General features: G+C 39.9%; 1 long non-coding RNA gene across 2 annotated transcripts; it reads right to left on the bottom strand.

The window, feature by feature from the left end:
- Positions 1-35: 35 nt before the first annotated feature.
- LOC130456185 (uncharacterized) lies at positions 36-22033 on the bottom strand. Of its 2 annotated transcripts, XR_008914785.1 has the most exons (4): positions 1865-22033; positions 1700-1759; positions 1081-1204; positions 36-558 (listed from the first exon to the last, which is right to left on the bottom strand). It is a non-coding gene; the product is annotated as an uncharacterized LOC130456185 (long non-coding RNA). The 2 variants fall into 2 exon arrangements; XR_008914786.1 differs by having other exon boundaries at positions 36-1759; positions 1865-1954; positions 5104-22033.
- Between the last annotated feature and the right edge of the window lie 2233 nt (positions 22034-24266).

Raw genomic sequence — 24266 nt, 5'->3', positions numbered from 1 at the left:
CGGCACCAAGAACAGAACCTGAGAAGTATGTACGAGACCCTAATAATAAAAGACATGGATAGGCAGGAGGTACACCCCAAAGGCCCCCTCTCTCGCTTTCAATGAATGGATTCTCAGCAGGATCCAGAAATGTTTCTTGACTATAAATTTCATCATTACTATTCTAACTAGAAGCAGAAAATCCTGAAAATGTCCCAGGGAGCACGAAGGAACCAGAATACAGGTGCTCCTGACAGCAGCATTCAGATCTACATGCTGAGTATGCAAATCAGCAAGCAGGCGCCCACAAGATTATTACCATGGCAAATGCTTGTCTTCAAGGTTGACATCAGATTTAATAAAGGTTCTGTCTTTGAACTGTCAAAAAAGGCCACCTTACCGAAGGAAGCGAGGGGGAGAACTGAGGAGCTGCAGCAGCCGGGGAGCTGGAGATCACAGATGTTAACCAGGAAGGATTACCGCTCTCATCCTCTAGAACAAGGCTGCTTACTTACCCTTTTTTATCTTGAACCCCTTTGGTGGACCAATGAAGCCTGTGGACCCCTTCTCTACATCACACTGTTAGGGGAATAAAACAAAATACATAGGATCATAGGGGGGATTCATCATGGCAACAATTCTCAAAATCGGTTTCTTTTTAAGTTCATGCAAGATCTTCATCATGGTTACTTACGCCAACCCAGTGAGGCAAAGGACACGAATGCTATTCCCCCCCTTTGGGTAGGGCATTGGATATGAATGGAGGGAAAGTGAGACTTATAAGAAAGCTCTGAAGGGGGAGCTCTCAACTGTCAGGGACCTTAGAGGTCACCTAATTGGGTCCATCTAATTTCATTTTATACATGGGGAAAATGAGGTCCCAAGAGGTTACAGGCCTCCCCAAAGATCACAGAGCTAGTTAGTGGCAGATCTGGGACTGTGATAGAATGGTCTACCACTCCCCCCCCCCATAATAACTCTCATGAATATAGCAATTTTGGTTTACAAAGTGCTTTCCTGACAACAGTCCTATGAACTGGGTCATGGAAGTATCTATTCTTAGAAAAGGAAACAGAGGCTCCAAAGGTTCAAACCACTTACCAATGGGTCTGTAGTTAATATGTGTTAGTGCTGAGACTTGAACTCAGATCTTCTGACTCCCAGGCCTGTTACCATATGTTGCTTCATTCTACTTCACACCATCAGTACTCTCAATTTCTACGAGCTACAAATAGTTGGGAGATTTTCTTCTAAAAATTCTGGCATTTAGAGTTCAAAGGAACCTTGGGGCTCATCAAGTCCAAACTCCGCATTTCCAGATGAGAAAATGGAGATGTTCAGGTTAAATGGCTCCATTAACGTTATACCCTCTCATTAGTGGCCAAGCTGGCTAAATTGAACCCAGGCTTTTGAATCCTAGTTGAGGGTTCAACCTGCTATAGCAGGCATGACCCACTGTGCATGGCCATGAAAGGAACAGAAAAACCTTGACTACCCAGGGTACTAGGATGATAAGACAGCCTGGAGCTAGGGCCAAACGGGATCTCAAAGGCCATGGAGCCCAATGCCCTCGTTTTACAGGGCAGGAAAAGAGGAATCAGAAATGCAAATATGTCTATTATAGTCATTAATCACGATGTCTTCCCAGTTCTCAGAAATTTGGGGTTAAAGTCAGATTCTCATATATGGAAATTATAAGAGAAGAGAAACGACCCTTTACCTGGACATGTGAAGGATCTGTGACTTCATCAGTGGGTGAAACTCCCAGTGTGGGCATTTCCTGTACCAGTCAAATAGAAACATTCCATGTCCGACTTAGTCAAGAACTACTGGAGGGGTTGCCTGCTGTACACAGAGATTAAGTGACTTGCTCAAAGTCACTCACCTAGTAAGTAAAAGACAGGATATGAACTCAGGTCTTCCTGGCTCTCGATTCATTCGGTTCCATTTACCATGCTGGCTCCAAAGAAATCATCTGGAAACATTGGAGAGTAAAAAGGCTTTGTAAGCATATTGGCTCTAGGTAGATAATTCAATCTCTCTGACAGCCGTAATCTTTACGTTAAAGATGGACCCAGGATACCTTCTAGGAATGCCCCAAATCAGTTGGTGCATGCCATTCTCAGAGACGTGAGAAATAGGCCCTACTAGAGAGCCTGGCACTTTCCAAACTGCAGACACGGTTATTCATGAGATGCCTCTCCTCAAATAATAACAGAGAGGAAATATTATTTGATATGAGCAACGATGACAAGATGACTCTGCCCTGCAGCATTGCCAAGTCAATAAAAACCAAAGGTTGTAACCTCAGAGCTCCAAAGGACTGCGGAAGTCATTGAATCCAGAGTCTTCATTTTGCAAATGAGGACAGGAAGCCCAAAGAGAGTAAATGACTTGCCCATGGTCATGCAGCTAGGAGATATGGGCATTTCCAAGCCATCCAATATCCTTTCCACATGCCACATTATTTCATTCATCCCAAAGTTGTTCCCTTGGAATCTATAGGATTGGCTTCTGCTAGTGGCACCTAATTTTTTGCCTTTTCTTGCCTCCTATAACTCTTCCCCACTTCTCTTGCTATTAGCAAGAACCAAATCAGAAATATGTCTTTCTCAGCAGAATATACCATTTTTTCCCAAAGGATGCTGCCCCCTCCCCTCCCAGGTGGGCTTCTCATCCATAGTCTGTCTCATTGATGTCCACTTCAGTCATTTGTAGAGGTCTGAGGCTGATCACACTAAGTTTAAGGTCTTTTGGGCTGTCAAAAGCAAGAGAATTTTGTTCTGTACTAACTCAATTATGGGGAAGGGCTGTAGGGTCACCGATCTTAAACTCAAGCAACTCTTGTCTCATCCAGTTCTGATATCCTTCCAACTCCTCTTAAGAGACGGTGGGCTGGGGGGGCAGCTGGGTAGCTCAGTGGATTGAGAGCCAGGCCTAGAGACAGAGGTCCTGGGTTCAAATCTGACCTCAGAAACTTCTTAGCTGTGTGACCCTGGGCAAGTCACTTGACTCCCATGGCCTAGCTCTTAGCACTCTTCTGTCTTGGAACCAATACACAGTAGTGATTCTAAGATGGAAGGCGAGGGGTTAAAAAAAACCAGAGAGATGGTGGACTGTCCTTACTGGAAGGAACATATCCTAAGTATTGAGGGATTTCCAGGTCATGCCAATCATTCTTCAATTTATTTCCACAATTTAGGAACATGATGCAAATTTGACTCTCCTCCCCCAGTGAAAACAACTCTAGGTTGCCCAACATAGCAAATCACCCTTATCAACAAGCCTGGCCTCTGTCTAACGGGTCAGCAGTTTGGGCACAATTGACTAGTTGGTTCAGTCTAATGAGCAGTCAGTTCTATTCCCAGCTATTAGAGAGGGAGTCTTCTCTCCATGTCTAAGCTTTCAGGCCCTTTTAAAATCCAGCGACACCACAACAAAGTAGCTGTGATCAAAGGGAGGGGGGCTTCCCTCTCCGATTTTAGTTAACCTCCCAGAACTTCTCTCTACAGACATTTTCAGCAGTGAAGACTGCTTATTATAGACTAAGAGCTCACATTGATATGGTGCTTTGAGGTCTACAAAGCACTTTGTTCCACAATAACACAAGAGAGAGAGGTAGGTAGTACCGTCCCCCTTTGACAGATGATGAAAGCGATTTGCCAATAGTTACACAGGCAGGAAGCGTGGGAGCCAGGATGTGAAGAGAGGTGCCCTGATATGAGGGCCAGTACTCTAGCCATAAGACCACATTTCCTGAATTCTGAGAATCTGGCTGAAAACAAGGGTTCTAAATCCCTAGGGCAAAGGATGCCACTGAGAAAGAACATTCTAGAAGAAAAAGGCTTTTCTTCTTCTTCTTCTATCTCCGGCATCTGTGTCTTGGACCAATGAGAGATTAACATCCATAAACTGTGAGAAAGTCCTAACCAATCTACTTTCTACAATAGAAGGTGAAAAAAATCCCATGGGTATCATGGGAGAGGGGAGCCAAGGAAGAAAATGAGGCAAGCAGAAGAGGACACGGCTTTTCCCTTCACTTTCTACTCTGAATAAAAATAAACCCTCCCCTACTATCCATACATTCACGTCCTAAATGAGCTTTTTAGAAAAGCGTACCTCCAACCCCTCCCCGAAAATCGTTTAACTAGAGACTTTTCAAGTTACGAATGGAAAATAATCATTTCAATTATTTCACTTAAAAGAAGATGAATGGGGGAAAGAGTTTTTTCAAGATATTCAAATGTTGTTTGGCTAATAAAGAGGACGTCTTAACTTATGAATGAGAATCTTCATGAAAAGGATATTTTGAATACTTATTATTTGGAGGTTAGGGGTAAGCACAGCCCTTTCTTTGTGAGCACTGGCCAATGTTTTTGAAATGACACATTGGGAATCATCTCAGAGACACAGTTTCACAATATTTTGCATTCATTTTAAACTGAAGGGTATTTTATTTGTCTACTTGCCAACATTTTGAAGTCTCCCTCCCAGGCTCCTGTCCTTCTTTAAGAGCCCCTTAGGATTGCTTTGACGCTCCTGGAATGAAAGATTCCACACCCCAGAAACACAAGAGATTGTCGGAATTGGACTGCTTCCCAGAGTGAAGGAGATGGCTGGAGAGGGAACCATTTAAATTGAAATATATCCACCTCATCCTGAGCTGGTGTTTCAAACCATCAATATTTCTTAAAAAGTGCTTGGAAAGGACAATATTTATCGGTACCAAACTTGTATTATTATAGCTCCCATGAAGGAAAACATCTCGTTCTTTTAAACAAATCCTCCCCTCATCCTTGGCCCCCACACTGGGAGTGGCACACTTTTGTCCCAGCCCTATTAGTGAAGATATAGAATGCGCTAGGTGGTAATTAGACATTTTCTACAATGCCCCAGGGCCAGAGAAAAACTCCAGTTTGGTCTGGTTTTTGTTTTACATGCGCCATGTAAATGTCAAACACCCAGGGTTCCTCCTCTGACATCAGGGTAGCTCAGACACCGTAGGATTTAGAGCTGCAAGGGAGCTCTGAGACCAACTAGTCCAAACCACCCCGTTTTCTAGCTAAGCCAAACTGAAGAGATCGACCCAACACCACAAGGCCCCAACGTGAGCTCTGAGCCTACCTCTACTGGCTCTGAAGGCAGCAGTCTTTTTACAATTCCAACGTCCAAGAACTCCCAGAGTAGGGACAATTTCAACCAGGACCTGGATATGCAGTCGTTGGCTGGATTTCTCACCAAAGGCCATTGGCTGACATCCTCGAAAGAGGCCCTGGGAGGGAGAGAGGACTCTCCAACAACCTGTTTGAAAATGAAAAAGTCAGGCAACCCACCTGTAGAGGAAATCGGAAGCTCTCTTTTCCAACCTGAGGGCAGTTGTTGGCTGTGTGCAAATGATGCCATAAAACTAGATGGAATCGAGAAAATAAAATATGCTGGTGTAGTGAGAAGGGGATTGGCTTGAAAGTCAGAGTACCTAGATTGACACCTTGACTCTTCTACTTACCGCTGCATGATGCTGGCAAGATTAACCCTCACCTCTTTAGAGCCTGTACTGAGCACAGAGCCAAGAGTGTTTGGCATGAGTAGGGTTGGATGAGGGCTCTCATGCCCATTGTGACACAACATCTAAGATCCTACATTATGCCAAAGAATGAATGTGATGGATTTTCCCCTCCCCATGTCCCAGGTACCTTCTGGTGCCCCTTCCACTTTTTCAGCTTCCTTTGGTGTGTAGTCTTCCCCCATTAGACCAGAAGCTCTTGGAGGACAGGAACAATCTTCCTTTTTCATTCGTATCCTTAGCACAGTGGCCGGTACCTAGTAGATACTTAATAAGCTCGAATTGGCTATGATGATGACTGAATGGAATAATTGTTTTACATGTAGAAAGTAGCCCTTGACTTCATTACACTTACCATTAGGCAACTGTCAATCTCTGCCTCAGTGTAATCACCTGTTAAAAAAAAGGCACTGCATAACCAATATCAAATTGCATGCTATCTCAGGGAGGGAGGGCAAGAATTTGGAACTCAAGATGTTAGAAAACAAATGCTAAAAACAATTCTTCTATGTAATTGAGAAAAAAGAAAACACGATTGAAGGAGAAAAAGAAAATGTCATCATGGTTACTGAGAAAGAGCTTTCATTCTAGGAGAGCAATGAGAAAGCTGTTATAAGAGTTCTGCCTGTCATGGGTTGGTGAAGGCCCATACCAGAGTGCAGATGTGTGAATGAAGAGAAAGGACTATATATAAGGGAGTTGTAAAGGCAGAGCTGAAAGGACTCAGTAAGGGATTACATATGGGGGGGTGGCGTGAGTGAGGAGTTGAGGATGACACCTTGGTTGCAAGCCTCGGTCCCTGGAGACATGGTTGTATTCTGGATAGAAATAGGCAAATTCTGAAAAGGGAGGTGGCTAGGGGGCAAGATGATGGCTTCTGTTTGGGGTAGTTTAAGATGTCTACAAGACATCTAGTAAGGATGTCCAAAAGGTAGCTGGTGAAAGGATACTGGAAGCTAAGGAGGAGTTCAGGGTTGGATAAATAGGTCTGGGAATCATGTGCATAGAAATGATCATTGAATCCACGGGAGCTGATAAAAATCACCAAAGTAGGGAGGATGGAAGGAATAGAGGAGAAAGCCCAGGACTGAGCTTTGGGGGACATCCGTGAAGATCTAGCAAAGGAGACTGAGAAGGGGCAGTCAGACAGGTAGGAGGAGAATCAAGAGAGAGAGAGCAGTGGTATGAAAACCTAGAGAAGAGAAAAGTAATCAGGAGAAGACGATGGCCAACAGTGTGAAGGGCTGCAGAGGTCAGTAAGGTTGAGGAGTGAGAAAAGGCCCTTAGATTTGGCACTGGAGAGACTTTTGGTCACTTTGGAGAGAGCAGTTTCAATAGAATGGCTGAAGTTAGAAGCCAGGCTGCAGACAGTTGAAGGGAGAGGAAGTCGAGGCATCCACCGTAGGAAGCTTTCTTAAGGAGGTCAGTCATAAAGAGGCAAGAGGTAGCTTGTGGGTCAGATAAAGTGAGGGGTTTTCAAGGATGGGAGTGACAGCAGCATGTGTGTCAGTAGCAAGAAAGCAGTCAGCAGACAGTCAGAGACTGAACATGAGTGAAAGAAGAATTACAAAGGGGGCAATCTGTTGGAGAAGACAGACAGAATAAGCTCTAGGGTGATGGTGCTAGAAGGAATGTCTGGAAGTGACAACAGGGAGGAGTATCACGACTGCCCCACCATAACAGGGAGTCCCGGGGTACGAGTGCAAGTAGAGCTGGATCTGAAAAGGGTGGCAGGAATGCTGTGCCCTCAGAAGGGAGCCACGTCTCTGAGACATGAGGGAGATGGGAAAGCAATAGTTTTAAGATGAAAGTAAGTTTGTTCGCTGTGAAGCAGGCATACTAGAAAGCTGTTATTGTTGGCAGGGAGAGGAGAACGGTTTGTTCCAATGGCCTTGAAGGGGGCTGTGGAATGCTTAGAACTTGGTGAGAGGTAGAAGACACCACCCTGCATCCCAGGCCATCACTAGAAAGCCCAAAGGAAGGGAGGAGACATTTTGTTGGGACTTGGCAGTAGGGCAGAGGGCATGCCTGAAGCAGGATGGAAGGGAGCAGAAAGTGGGAGATGGAGAATGGGGTTGATAAATAACAAACAGGAGGTTCAGAATCACTAGGATCATCAGAGTATGATTGGATGGGCGTGTGCTAAACATTGAGGAATTAATGCAGAAAGATTCATAGAGGCTGGAGAAAATTCTATTGAGAAAGAGAGAGGTAATCTCAGATGTTGATGACTTGATTTCAGTCCAACTAGGAAGCACTCAGTAAGAGATCTCACTGAAAGGCATATACCCCCAGGAAGTCAATGATTAAAAAAAAGGCCCCATATATGGACCAAAATAGTTATGGCAGCACTTTTTTGTATTAGGAAAGAACTAGAAACAAAGTAAATGCCTATTGGAGGAACAGTTGAACAGATTGAATATTATGGTCCCTACAATAAGAAACAATGAATGTGGTGACTATAGAGAGGAATAGAAAGACTTAGATGAACTGATCCGAAGTGAAGCCGATCCAAGAAAACAATGTACACGATGATAACAACGTACATGGGAATAATCACAAAATATTTGAAAATAAAGATTGGCAAATTACAAAGAGTAGGCTTGGTCCCAAAGAAATGCCAATTCCTTTGCGGAGGGAAAGGTTTTCCATCAGTATAGAATATGCCATATATTATCAGATTTTTAAAAACTGTATTGATCCGTTTTGCCGATTCTTTTTTCCTCTTTTTATAAAAATATTTTTATAATATTCAACAGATCTCTGGAAGAGAGAGGAAAGGGAGAGACATGAGGTGGGGGTAAATTTAGATGATCAAAACCAAGAGATATCAATAAAATTTATTTTTTAAACTGGTATTAACTTAGTCGGTGATTTGGGGTTGAATCAAATTGGGACAGAGTTTGAAGAATATTTTGAGAGTTAACCATTTTTACCATTTTGTAGACAAAGGCTCAGATTATTATTTGTAATGCATTTTAGACTTTTACAACACTCAGCTTTCTTTTTTCATGCAGAATTAACCAAAAAGGTGTTAGAATGCCATCTACAGTTCCGAGCCTGGAATCACATATGATTGCTTGTAAACAGAAAGGAAAATTGGACTCTGTGTAAGTGCTTGTGTGTGTGCATGCGTGTGTGCATGCGTGAATGTGTGTGTGTGTTTTGGTGAAATCTATAACAAATTAAACCCTGAAAATGTCATGAGCCAACTTAGATGATTAGGTATTTGTTCTCCATCTTTTCAGAGAGCTTCATTCACACAAGATGGGATGACCCACCACAAGTATGTACATGGTTTAATATTAAACAGCAATATCTCCTCTCTAGTTTAAGGCCAACACAATCCACTTCAATTCTTCTAGTTTGCTTTGAATCTTCAAAATTAAATAGGACATTTACTTTATAGCCCCACGTGAAAAGAGTCGGGGATTGTCTTGATTTTGTATTACTATCCCCATCACTTTGCATAGTACTCCACATAATCAGGGCTTAGAAAGTGTTTGTTAATTGATTGGAACTAGAAGGGGCCTCAAGAGATCACATGGTTGGGCTCCTTTCTTTTCAGGCCAGTACAGTATTATATTATATTTATTTTACAAGTGAAGCAACTGAGTCCCACAGAAATTAAAAATGTCGAATTTGATTCAGTTCAATTTGACAAATATTTGTTGGGCATCTACTCTATGCAAGGCCCTTGCCCTCACAGTCACACAGCCAGAGGGGGCTAAAGCAAGATCCTTAGCCCATGGCTCTTTCCATTATAATATATTGACTTTGTTTAATCAGCCCTCTCAGAATATCAGAGAAGCATTTAGTAAATTTCAAGTTGGGTGTCCTGAACAGTCTGTGGTGGTCTGATACTATGAATTGTGGGACTGTATAATGCATTAAGAGTTGTGAAGCACTTTAGACACATTCTCTCATTTGATGCCCAAAAAAACCCTTAGGAGTAGGTGAAATTATTATTCCCGTTTTTTAGATGAGAAAACTAGAGTTCAGAGACATCCAAGAACATACCCGAAGTCACACGTCCAGTAAGAATTTGAAATGAGATGACCTGGAGTCCAGTGTTTGATATGCTAGGTCTCACAAGAGAGGAAGAGAATCATGCGTCTCTAAACCGAGGCATCCTTGCGCTATTTTTTAAAAAGTCATTACTCAGTTAAAATTCTGGGTTTGGGAAAAGAGGATGATTTGCTCTGGGTTCATGTTTGTGGGGCTAAAATCAAAGGAAATGACAAAATCTAGGTAACTCCTGAATCTAAAACACATTTGTATTTAAGGCAGACAAACCCATTCATCCCGCATTAAACAAGCATCCTTAAGTGCCTCCTGTCACTAGGCATGATGGGGTCCAGAATCCCAGAGTCTCCAAGTGGGAGGAGACCTTGGAGCCCTCTAGTCCAGCTAGGAGCTGAATGAGAAACATGCAGCATACTAGGGTAGTGGTCACTCAGTCAGGGAGCTTCAAGATCTCCCAAGGCAAACTATTCCACTGATGGACACCTCTAACCATCCAAAGGCAGAATGAGCTCCCCATCAAAGGAAGAAAAATATCTGTCCCCTTCGCTGGCCCTCCTCCTTAGCCCTGTCCCCAGCATGTCTGCAAAAAAAATGTGACCTGGTGGGATGTGAATCAAGAAAGAAGGTTAAATCTGGAGGATGTTTTTCTTGCCTTATTGCCATTTGGGGGTTCAATTCAACAAATGTCAACAAGAAGATAATTGAGCGACTACTCTATTATCTCAGAAATAAACATCTTGACATCGTAAAACAAGAGGCTCTTTGCCATTGGCTTTCTTAACATAAGAGGACTTCCAGTGTCAACAAATCAAGGACCTACAAATGGAGGACCTATTGGGGCCGCTGGGCTCTGATTTCCATTCTGGAGGTCATAGTTCAGCTTCATTTTGTTGAATTCAGAGCCACTTAATGCTGAATGTGGGTGGGGGAGATTTGAACTCAGGAAGAGGAATCTTCCTGATTCTAGGACTTGCACTCTCTGGGACGGGGGAAAGTTGAAGAAACATCTAGTAGCATTAATATACGTTACAAATGGGAAATGTCTCCATCGCTGAATATACAAGAGTGGGAAACCAAGGCACAAAACTCAGTTTTCCTCAGAAAGGGTTGGCTGGGCAAACCAAAAGAACTGAAAGCAATCTTAGCTTTCAGGTTGGGTGATTTCAAATGAAAGCAGTCCTTGGCAGTTCACCATACTTTCTTATTAATTGGGGAGGGAGTAAATTTTAGTTCAGAATTTTTGGAGGGAGGGAGAGCAGAAAGGATTACAGGTTAAAATTTCCAAAGTTTAGGGGCAGCTGGGTAGCTCAGTGGATTGAGAGCCAGGCCTAGTGATGGGAGGTCCTGGGTTCAAATGTGACCTCAGACACTTCCTAGCTGTGTGACCTTGGGCAAGTCACTGAACTCCCATTGCCTAGCCCTTACTGCTCTTCTGCCTTGGAACCAATGAACAACATTGGTTCCAAGACAGAAGGTAAGGGTTTAAAAAAAGAATTTCCAAAGTTTTCCTTCCCACACTAACTTAGGAGCACTGATCTATTTCATGTTATTGTTTATCCATTTTTCACCCGTGTCTGACTCTTTGTGATCCCATTTGGGATTTTCTTGGCAAAGACTCTGGAGAGATTTGCCATTTCCTTCTCCAGCTCATTTTACAAATGAGGAAACAGAGGCAAACAGAGTGAAGTGGCTTGCCCAGGGTTACACAGTTAATAAGTGTCCAGATTTGAACTCAGGAAGAGGAACCTTCCTGATTCTAGGACTTGCATTCTATCCACTGTGCCCTTGTTTCATGCAGAAGACTAATATTCAAGGAAGGACGCTTAATGAAAAGAATCTTGTTTCCTATGGACTTGGTGAAATTCACTTTGGATGGCCAGGGAATCTCATGTTGGGACTTCAATAGCATGGTACCTCTCTGCCTCGTCACTCGTGCAAGACCCGGCTATCACAAAAACCTGGGTCCAAAAAATCTCCATGGAACTCGCTAGGGTAATGCCGACCTGTCAGTCCTCTCTACTACGTGAGCAGTCAAAGCAACGAGTACATTGGCATAAATGATGACTCTAGCAACAAGCATTTCTAAAGCATTATATGCCAGATGCTGTGATAAATGTTGGGAATAGAAATCAAGGCGCTTGCCCTCAAAGAGCTGACCTTCTAATGGAGGAGACGACATGCAATTAACTCCATGTTTATAAGATATAGATGGTGTAAAAAAATAGGAGGTGCTTACAATCAGAGGGGAAGGTCTGAATCAATAGCTGGGAAGATGGAGAAAGTCCTCCATCAGGAGGTGGGATCTGAATTGAATCTTTTTTTTTAACACTTACCTTCTGTCTTAGAATCGATACTATGTATTGATTCCAAGGCAGAAGAGTGGTAAGGGCTAGGCAATGGGGGTTAGTGTCTCGCCCAGGATCACACAGCTAGGAAGTGTTTGAAGCCAGATTTGAACCCAGGACCTCCCATCTCTGGATCTCTGGGTCTGACTCTCAATCCACTGAGCTACCTAGCTGCCCCTATCTGAATTGAATCTTGAAGAAAGACAGGGAAGTCCAGAAGCAGAGAAAAGGAGGTAAAGAGCATGAACATAGCCTTTAAAAAATCTATATATATGGCAGTTAATGTTCATAGCAACTTAGTGTCCAATAAACCCAAAGATACTCACATTTGATAAAAACTGCTGGGAAAACTGGAAAACAGTATGGCAGAAAGTGGTCACAGACCAATATCTCATATCATAAACCAGGATAAAATCAAAATAAAGACTTGACCTAGAAATAAAGGGATACAACATAAACAAATTAGGGAAATCTGTCAGAGTTTTGGATAAGGGAAACATTTATGACCAAAGAAGACCTAGAAACCATCACCAAAAATGAAATGGATAATGTGATTACATTAAATTAAGAAGGTTTTGTATAAATGAAAACAAAGCAACCAAGACTAGAAGGGAAACAACAAATCTGAAAAAAATTACAGCAAGTGTCTCTGATAAAAGCCTCATCTCTTAAATATATGGAGAACTGAGTCAAATTCATAAAAATACAAAGTATTCCCCAGTTGATAAATGATTAAAGGATATGAACAGGAAATTCTCAGAGAAAAAATTAAAATTATCCGTAGTGATATAAAAATGCTCCAAATAACTTATTAGAGAAGCATAGGTTAAAACAACTCTGAGATGCCACCTCACACCTTTCAGATTGGTGAACATGACCAAAAAGGAAAACGAAAAAATGTTGGAGGGAAGATGGAAAAATTGGGACACCAGTACATTGTTGTTGGAACTGTAAAATGATACAACCATTCCAGAGACCAATTTGGAACTAGACTCAAAGGGCCATAAAATTATGTGTATCTTTTAACCCAGTGTAATACCACTACTGAGTCTGTATTCTAAAAAAAAATCAGAGATAAGGGAAAGGGACCTACCTGTACCGAAATATTTTTAGCAGCTTTTTTTGTAGCGGCAAAGAATTGGAAACTGAGGGATTTTCCATCACTTGGGGAAGAGAAGAACAGGTTGTGGAATATGGTTGTAATAGAATACTATTGAGTCACAAGAAATGTGGAACGAGATCAGTTCAGAAAAATCTGGAAAGATTTATATGAACTGATGCAAAGTGAAGTGAGCAGAACCAGGAGAATAACATATACAGTAACAGAAACATGATGATCAGCTGTGAAGGACTAACCCATTATTAGTAAAGCAAGTCTCCAAGATAAACCCATGATGAAAATGTTATCCACAGCCAAAGAAGGAATGTTGGGATGGTCCTGGGTTCAAATCTGATCTCAGTCACTTCCCAACTGTGTGACTCTGGGCAAGTCACTTAACCTCCATTGCCTAGCCCTTACCACTCTTCTGCCTTGGAACCATACACAGTATTGATTCCAAGACAGACGGTGAGGGGTTAAAAAAAGAAAAGATACATCTTTTTAAAAGCTATATGTAATAGACATGTGTAGTCTCACATATAATCTTTTTCTGTTCTTCTAAGTTGATGGAAGTGCTTGTGATTATTAATGTTTGCCAACGTCAATATGGAGAAAAAAGATTTTTAAAAGTTGATTGAATTAACTTGAATCAGTAACTTGGAATTTCCATCTGTGGATGACAAGGATTAATTAATGATAATATCAAGTTATTTAATACAGTGTAATGAGGAGTTTGAATCAACCTCTCCCTGTTGTCCCATTCCCCACCAGCACTGCAACATGGCCGCCTGTCACAGAGAGAAATATTCAGAAGGCTAATACCACAATGAATGTACATAGCTTTCTCTTCGTGCTTCTTCTTTGGGTCTCTTCCATAGATTTCCAGGCAAGCCATTCGCTAGTAAAGAGTAGGGCGGTAAGACTGTGGCGACCAAAAATACTCAATTCTTTTCTCTTTCCCTTCTGCGGAGCTGCAAAGGATTCCCTGCTGAAGAATGAAAAGAGTGCATTTAGCTACAGGAAATGTATTTTCATTTGATATGACTCTCGAGTTACCGTTATTCCGAGAATTCTCAGAAATGTCTTTTGAGATTTATCTCTGGGCCAGTGGGACTGTTCACATGATGCCTGCATTCCTCAACAAAGGTGCCATTAAAAATATTTCCCAGGGGATGGATCGTGGTGTCAGTCAATCAATCAGCAGGCATCTGTTATGTGCCAGGCCCTGGGCTACAAATATATATATATATATAATTATAAATATATGATAATAATAAATGTCAATAAAATTTAAAAATATAAAATAAATATTTAAAATGTTTGAAAGAGTCTCTGCCATCAAAGAGTTTATACTCCACTGGTAAAACTAAAAATATGTACACGATAAAGCTAATACAGAATGAATAGGAGAGGGATAGAAACCAGACCAGAAGTCTCATTAGCATAGAAAACTCAGAGAAGAAAACAGCCTGCTTGTCTAGAACTTTGAGAAGCTGAGTGACTTGTTCAGGTACATAAAGTCAGGAGGTTTCAGAGGCAGAACTTGAACTCAAAGTTTCTCGGTTTCAAGATCTACGTTCAGCCTACCAGAAAAGGCTACAACTCAAAATAAACAAAAGATAATCTTTTTGGTGGGAAGTACTCATTTCTGGGGAGGAGGGTCAGGAAAGATCTTATCTAAGCTGAGCTTTGAAGAAAACTAAAGAATCTAAGGGGCAGCTAGGTGGCACAGTGGACAGAGTACTAACACTGGAGTCAAGAAGACTCTTCTTCCTGAGTTCAAATCTGGCCTCAGATACTTCCTAGCTATAAGACCTCTTGCTAGCCCCTTCATCCTATTTGCCTCAGTTTCCTCTTTTGTAAAATAAGCTTGAGAACGAAATGGCAAACCCTTCCAATATCTTTGCCAGGAAAACCTTGAAGGGGACCACAGAGTCAAAACCACTGAAAATTACTAAACAACAACAGAAGATTCTAAGAGGCTGAATTGAGGTAAAAGTATATTCTAATAACTGGGAAAATACTGTACAAGGTATAAAAATTAAATGTCTCTAGTAATAAAAATATTATATTTTATGAGGTTCATTAAGGATTATTAGAAATCACGGAATAAAGAAAATACAAAATAAGAAACCACATGCCCAGGGCTGATTAGTCCATTCAAAGCTTACTTACTACATCATTGCAATGGAAGAGAGAGAGAGGTAGGCATTACTGCCAGTTAAATACTAATTGTGATCTTGCCCAGGTGGAGACTCAGGTGAGATTATAGAGAATTCTGGGAAATACCAAGGACTTCTGGGGATTGAAGTCTAGGGTTCAAAATCTCCACTTTTACATTCCCCCTGAGAGCCGAGGAAGGCTAGTCTCTCCGATGGGTCTTGTAAATATGCCAGCTTTGAAATTAAAATAATTTGAGGATAAGAGGAAAAGAGAACAAAACCAAAGATTGCTAGGTGCATTGACAAAAAGAGTATACATACAAAAGAAATGCATTCAAACCCCACACAGTTCAAATCACCACATCCCAAAGTTCACTCTGGATCTTCTAGTGCAGCTTGTGGTCGTGGAGGCATCTTCATGGCGCCTTCTCCAAAACAGTTCACTTTCTGGATTCGGAGAAGTAACAAGTTTCCTATCCTGAAATTCATCTCAAAAGGAATTTAAACTTTGCAATTTAAAATAATAATAATTATACATCCCCCCTGAAGAGGGTGATTGAAAAACACAGGGACCACTTAGGGATGCATGGCTGAGTTATGAGGTATGTGAATCAATTGGCAAGAGAAATAAAAAATATAAAAAAAAATCCAAATAAAAAAGATAATTTCTGGATGAAATATAGATTATCAAAGTCTTATGTGTAAAAATTCTAAGGGAAAATAAATCTATAACAGGTCCTTGAATCAGGGCCCAATTAAAATGACATAAACATTTACACATTTACCCAATGAAATCAGTAGCCAGGACTCCAAAAAGTTGCCACATTATGAAAGACAGAAAAGGGACTAGATTTTTATTTTGATAGGGAAGTGTCGTTCCCTGGTCTGATTTTACCTTCATTTTCAGGGATAGAGGGAACCAGGATGATAGCCAAACTTTGCTACTTGTCTGTAAGTATTTTCACGAAGAGGGTGGATACAAGGATGGCGTACATCTTAACATATGTCAAGCGTCACAACTTCTAGTTTCACACTAGATTCAAGTCCTTAGTATTGGCTTAGAAGTGCATCAATCCTATCTGGATTGGCTTCTTCTTTTTTTACCTGTGTACTCTTTTGGCACTATTTAGGTTAAATCTGTGCTCCTTTGGCACCGTGCAGTTTAGCTTTTTTTTTTTTTTTGGTATTCTCATGTCCTGGAATCAGACAGAATCATTAAGCAAAGTCCCATAATTTTTTTTAAACAATCAGTGGCATCATTTTAATAGTCTCAAGCTTTTGGGGTATGCATTGACATTATAGCAAATATATTTTAAACTTATATTACTGCAAAATCAAAAAAGTTCAAGCAAATCTTAATACTGGTAACGTGTTTCAAATAAAAAAGGAAAGAAAAAACTAAAATAGTATATTTCACATGCAAGAAAAATATAATAATAAAAGAGTTTTTAAAAATAAAAAATATAGCTTATAATCATTGACACACTGTGCCAGATAAGGAAATATAGAATACAAGCTTTATCCCCCCAAATGAGATTCATTTCCTCTTCATACCTGGCCATGATCCACTGTGAGTGCAAGCAAATGAATTTCACAAGGTAACAGTTTTTTTATAAATAACAGTAGTACCACATGTAATGCACATTCAAAAAGGTATCAATATCCCCCAAATTCGCAATACCCCAATTAATTATAATAGCAAACAAACCCACTATCATATTTCATATAAGTTGCTGTGTGACATTTTTAAAAGCCTATGAACTGATGGATATTTGTCACAATTTTTACAGATTTAGCAAATCTTTCAACCTTGGCAAACATATTTTTAAACAAAGTAAAACTTATTTGGGTCTAGAACATCATCAAGAAAACTAGAGATCATTCCGATGGAAGTAAAGTGAGCTGAAGAGTTATAAATGAGAAATGGTCCTCTTTTGGGAGCCATTCAGAGGTACGATGCCCTGGGATTAACTTCCCATTTCCTTTGGTATGAGACTATGATGTCCCATCCATTCACATTTTTATAAATGTGGGAGGTGGGGATTATAATTGTATTTCACTTCAGCTGCTAAAATGGACCTTATCTCCTGTTAGAGGCAGGCAAAATGATCAGAGTTTTTGAAAAAAATCTAAAAATCATGTCTAAAACCCCTTAAAATCAATTTGAGATATTTAGCTCATTAAATTTTTCAAAGGTTGTTATACAATTGTAACCAGGTTTTTGAGGAAGGCCATCCATCCTCTATGTGACAATTTACAAAGTCAAAATAGAAAATGCTGTTTTTATATATGGGCTTATTCAGTAATATTTCTTCATTATAGTTATAGAGGAAAAGCAATAGGATATAATAATAGTTAAAACCCAGTACATTAAAATGATTCAGTGTAACAAAATAGTATTGAATACATTAATATATGAACTTAAAAACCACAAAATTAAATCTTAAACAAAACAATCCAAAAATGCAATAAAATACAGAGATTTTTATAAAACATCGGAATCTGAAAAGCCTTAAAAATATATCCTCCAATCTCTTTAAAGTTCATTTTTTTGTTTTATCCATTGCGATGCCTTTTGTCAGACTGACAAATATCCCATAGCAAGGGTAAACATGAGTTTTTGGAATCTCAAATTGGGCAGGCCTAAATGGCAAAGAGTTGCAGGGAGATGAATTTCTCTCCTGAATCTCAGGTGAGATGAATAAAAGTATTACTGAACTCAAAAAATATCCTTTGAAATAGGAAATGCACTCCTCTCTCATAGAATATGCCATACTTGTAACTTCCTGTTTGGAAAAGTCTCTTCCTTCTCCCACCCCCCTGTGGTCCCCTGCCATTTGGAGGCTAATTGTTACCTAAGGAAAGGACACCCCAGTTTTTACCAGTTGGTTTGTGATTCCTGAAGACACAGGAGCAGCTACCAGCAGCCTAGGTCCTGGGGTTGGTCTGGGACGATCTGGCTCGGAGGCTGGAAATCAGCTTGTTCGGGGCCAGGGTGGATTGGAACCAAGGGAGCAATCTGGATCAAGCAGGTCCAGAGTGGATGACTGCAGGCAGGAGCGGATGGCTGGAGCACAGAAGCAGGCAGCAGGAGCGAGTTGAATCAGAAGCTTTGTGAGTGTAGGCAAAAAGATAAATCAGAATCAGCTTTGCTGAAAAGCCTTGTCAAGAGAAACATGGCTTAAAAATTATCTAGGCTATCTTTAAAAAAATTTTTGAGGAGTCAAGATGGCAGCCTAGAAGGAGCAGAAGTACAGACCTCTGAATACCCTTCCTTACTGATCACAAACTGAATGCTCCTAGGGAACTGAAAATCAAACTTAACAACAAGACAGAGCAAAGGAACCCTCCTGCTGGACTTAATTTAAAAGGTACGCCCCCCGAAAAGCCAAAATCCAAGAACACTCGGATTTAAGGGGAAGACAGAAGGAAGGTCCCAGGATCCATCCCCCCTTCCACCTACAGTGCTGAGACTCCAGCGGCAGCGGGAACTTCTGGGCGGGCAAAGGTGCTGGTCTGAAGGGTATACCTTGTAGACAGGGCTGTGCCAAGTTCAGAGCGTCCAACACAGACAGTGGGGAAGGAACTAGAGAGGGAACATAGACCTGGCAGCCTGGCCAGAGCTGTGGAGATCCTCCATATATGCTCCAGCCTTCCAGGAGTTTTTGGACTCAGAGCACACCCAGCCCAACTAAGCTGACCTTAATCTCATCAAAAATCTCCAGAACTCAGGGAAGCTCAGGCTCCACACCCATCCTCATTGACTGCTGGACTTTAAGCCAATCAAAAGCCTCCAGAGGACAGGGAAGCTCAAACCCCTAACAACCCTCCCCCAGAGACTACACCAAGAGATTTTCTGTTAAAGCTCCAAGAAGGGAGACTGACAGAAGCCCCCAAAACCAAAAAAATGAGAGGAGCAAGAGCACAGATAAATACGGGGAGTAAAGAAGGGGTGAATATGAGCAAACAACAGAAAAAGAAGAAAGAAACTACAATAGACAGCTTCTATTCAGCAAATGGAAGAGAGGGGAAGAGATCAGCAAACGATAAATCAGAAATCCCAGTGAATTGGATACAGGCTGTGGAAGAACTCAAAACACAATTAAGAGAGGCTGAAGACAATTAGGAAAAGAACTTCAAAATTAAGATAAGTCACCTGGAAATAGAGGCATTTGAACTAAAACAAGAAAATAGTGTCTTGAAAGCCAAAATCAACCAGCTGGAAAATGAGGCAAAGGAGATGAAAGATGAGGCAAAGAAGACGAAAGATGAGACAAAGGAGATGAAAGATGAAGTAAAGAGGATGAATGATGACCTTCAAAGAAAATCAGACCAGAAGGAAAAGGATGACCAAAAAGCCAGGGATGAAATCCAGTCTTTAAGAACCAGAATACAACAACTGGAATTAAGTGGCCTCACAAGGCAGCATGACACTATAAAACAAATTAAAAGGATGAAAAAATTGAGGAAAATATGAAGCATCTCATTCACAAAACAGACAATTTAGAAAACCATTCGAGAAGGGACAATTTAAGAATCATTGGTCTACCAGAAGACCATGACAAAAGAAAAAGCCTGGACATAATACTACAGGAAATTATTCAGGAAAACTGCCCCAATATCCTAGAACAAGAGGGAAAAGTGGAGACTGAAATAATCCACAGATCACCTCCTGTATTTAATCCCCAACTGACAATGCCCAGGAATGTTAAAGCCAAACTCAAAAACTATCAGACCAAAGAAAAGATATTACAAGCTGCCAAGAAGAAGTCATTCAGATACCAAGGAACCACAGTGAGAATAACGCAGGATCTGGCTGCATCCACATTGAAGGACCAAAAGGCATTGAATATGATATTCCAGAAAGTGAGGGAACTAGGTCTACAACCAAGAATCAACTACCCAGCAAAACTGACTATATTCTTACAGGGGAATGTATGGTTATTCAACACAATAGAAGAATTCCAAGCATTCATAAAGAAAAGACCAGACCTGAACAGAAAATTTGATGTCCAAACACAGAACTCAAGAGAATCATCAAAAGGTAATTAAAAAGAGGGGGAAAAGAAAAACAAAACAAAAAATGTTTTTAAGAGACTCAATAAGTTAAAATGATATGTATCCCTATAAGAAAAGAGGTCATTGGTAACTCTTAAAAACTGTTGCTATCACCTGGGCAGCTAGAAGAATTACACTTAGAGGGAACAGTGACAAACTGTATAGGATGAAAGGACAAGACATAAATAGGCATATAGATATATGCATGCATAAATACATATACATGTGTGTGTGTATATATATATATGCACAACTAGAGCTAAAAAAGAGGTTAATACTAAAAGAAATGGGAAAAGAAACAAATGGGGATAAATTTATTTGTCACAAAGAAGCTTATGGCGGGGGGAGGTGGGAAGAACATCAACACACTGGAAGGGTAAAGAGGTTGGAGATAGGAAATACTCAGCTCTTATGTGCTTTGAAACTGACCCAAAGAGGGAAGAACAATCCAATCCATTGGGGCAGAGAATATATTTACGCCCTATAGGGGAGTAGAAGAGTAACAAAAGGACTGGTGGGGAGGGAAGCAGTAAAAGGGAGGGAGAGGGTGGGGGGAAATTTTTATAAAGACTACAGGGAAAATAAGGGGGGGAATAAGAAGGGAGGGGGATAGAAAAGGAAGTAAAATAAGGGTGGGAACTAGGGGGAATGATTAAAAACAAACATTGGTGTAGAAGGAAATAGTGAAAGTAGAAAAGGCAGGACCAGGAGTAGAAATCAAAATGCTGGGAAATACACAGCTAGTAATCATAACTCTGAATGTGAATGGAATGAACTCACCCATAAAACGCAAGCGAATAACAGAGTGGATTAGAATCCAAAACCCTACCATATGCTGTTTATAAGAAATACACACGAGGAAGATAGCTATGCATAGGGTAAAAGTAAGAGTATGGAGCCAAATCTACTGGGCACCAACTGATAAAAAGAAGGCAGGAGTCACAATCAGGATATCTGACAAAACCAAAGTAAAAATAAATCTAGTTAAAAGAGATAGGGAAGGTAATTATATCCTGATAAAAGGTAGTATAAACAATGAGGAAATATCTGTACGCAACATGTATGCATCCAAATTTCTAAAGGAGAAACTAGAGAAGCTCAAGGATGTAATAGACAGAAAAACTATACTAGTGGGAGACCTGAACCTTCCTCTATCAGAACTAGATAAAAAAATAAATAAATAAGAAAGAGATAAGAGAAGTGAATGAAAGCTTAGAAAAATTAGTTAGTAGACATGTGGAGAAAAATAAATAGGGACAAAAAGGAATATACCTTCTTTTCAGCAGCACATGGTACATTCACAAAAATTGACCATGGATTAGGGCATAAAAACATTGCAAATGAGTGCAAAAGGGCAGAAATAATAAATGCAACCTTCTCAGATCATAATGAAATGAAAATAATAATTAGTAAGGGTACATGGAGAGGTAAATCAAAAATTAATTGGAAATTAAGCAATACGATTCTCCAAAACCAGTTAATTAAAGAACAAATCATAGAAACAATAACTTCATTGAAGAAAATTACAATGATGAGGCATCCTTTCCAAACCTATGGGATGCAGCCAAATCAGTACTCAGGGGCAAATTTATATCCTTGAGTTCATATATTAACAAATTAAGAAGGGCAGAGGTCTGAATTGGGCATGCAAATTAAAAAAAAAAAAACTAGAAAGCGAACAAATTAAAGATCCTCAGATGAAGATTAAATTAGAGATACTAAAAATCAAAGGAGAAATTAATAAAATTGAAAGTAACAGAACTATTGATTTAATAAATAAGACTAGAAGCTGGTACTTTGAAAAAAACAAATAAAATAGACAAAGTATTAGTCAGTCTAATTAAAAAAAAGGAAAGAAAAAAAACAAATTGACAGTATCCACGATGAAAAGTGTAAACCTTAAAATTTCACAGACTTATGAATGTTAAAAATTTTACTCCACATTGAGTAATCCTCCAATTCCCTACTTGAAATAATTCCCTACCAGATAGTGAGAACTCTACTTGAATGTGAAAACTCCTTGCTATGGGAGTATCCCTACTCCACCCCTACTTAAGACTGCTTTAGGGGAGAAAACTCCTTACTATGGGAGGACCTCAATTCCACCCGTACTTAAGACTGCTTTAGGGCAGAAAACTCCTTGCTAAACAATGAAAGTACTTGAAAACCATACTTATAAAGGAAAGGAGTTCTTTGAGCCATGCCTATTTTTGGAATTGATACAATGGGATGCTAAGTGCCTATAAAGGTGGGGCAACTTGTAAACTACTTAGACCTAAAAGGTAAAAACTTACTCAGAGGTTTTCTCTTAATGAAATTAGTCGACACAACAGCATTTTTTTCTGACTTACTAAAGAGATTAATCTACTCAGCTGTGAATTCAAAATGGGCTGTCTTTTGGAAAAGATCTACAGTGATTGGTAGATGGAAGAGCTTAGGGGAGGTGACATAGGAGATTTTGCCCTTAAAAATAACAGCTCAGAGAAGAGCTGGAGGTCATTCTGAAACATTCAGATTGAGGAGGGAGCTGGTGAAAGCAGCTGAGATGATGCTAGCCTGGTGTCACTAGAATCCTTGCTTAGACAGATCTTGTGGTGAGTGTTAAAAAACTGACTGATTCTCTCTCTCTTAAGACTCAGGTCTAGGCCATATTGGCTTGAGGCCCTTCATACTTAATCCTTTCTTACTCTCTCTCTCTTTCTTTGATTACTCATTGTATTATTAATTAAAATTCTCTATAAAACGCAGTTGACTTGGGCATATTCATAATTGGGAATATATTCCCTGGTGACCACCTTATATTTGATTTAAAACAAGACACTGTAGAGAAACATATTTTCTGCGGTCAAATTTACTCACCCTCTCTTATATCTATCACAATTTATATCTTCCACTATTTTAATCACTACAGTTTAAGATCTCAACCATTTTAAATCTTACAAAAGGAAGCGCTCACCTCTAATGAAGAGGAAATTAAGGCAATCATTAAAAACTACCATGCCCAATTATATGGCAACAAATATGGCAATCTAGGTGAAATGGATGAATACTTACAAAAATATAAATTGCCTAGACTAACAGAGGAAGAAATAAATTACCTAAACAACCCCATATCAGAAAAAGAAATTGAACAAGCCATCAAAGAACTCCCTAAGAAAAAATCCCCAGGTACAGATGGATTCACAAATGAATTCTATCAAACATTCAAAGAACAACTAATGCAAATATTATACAAACTATTTGACAGAATAAGCAAAGAAGGAGTTATACCAAACTCATTTTACGACACAAATATGGTACTGATTCCAAAGCCAGGCATGTCAAAAACAGAGAAAGAAAACTATAGACAAATCTCCCTAATGAATATAGATGCAAAAATCTTAAATAGGATACTAGCAAAAAGACTCCAGCAAGTGATCAGAAGGGTCATCCACCATGATCAAGTAGGATTTATACCAGGAATGCAAGGATGGTTCAATATTAGGAAAACTATCCGCATAATTAACCATATTAACAAGCAAACTGACAAAAATCACATGATTATCTCAATAGATGCAGAAAAAGCCTTTGATAAAATACAACACCAATTCCTATTAAAAACACTAGAAAGCATAGGAATAGAAGGGTCATCCCTAAAAATAATAAACAGTATATATCTAAAACCATCAGCAAACATCATCTGGAATCAGTTAAATTAGAAGCCTTCCCAATAAGATCAGGAGTGAAACAAGGATCCCCATTATCACCCCTATTATTTAACATTGTACTAGAAAGACTAGCAGTAGCAATTAGAGAAGAAAAAGAAATTGAAGGCATTAAAATTGGCAAGGAGGAGATCAAGCTATCACTCTTTGCAGATTATATGATGGGCTACTTAAAGAATCCTAGAGAATCAACCAAAAAGCTAGTCAAAATAATCAACAACTTTAGCAAAGTTGCAGGATACAAAATAAACCCGCATAAGTCATCAGCATTTTTATATACCTCCAACACATCTCAGCAGCAAGAATTAAAAAGAGAAATTAGATTTAAAA

Source organism: Monodelphis domestica, chromosome X (assembly GCF_027887165.1).
Source record: "Monodelphis domestica isolate mMonDom1 chromosome X, mMonDom1.pri, whole genome shotgun sequence".
NCBI lineage: Eukaryota > Metazoa > Chordata > Mammalia > Didelphimorphia > Didelphidae > Monodelphis > Monodelphis domestica.
The sequence above is the reverse complement of the archived record's forward strand: the minus strand, read 5'-3'. Positions and strand labels throughout refer to the sequence as shown.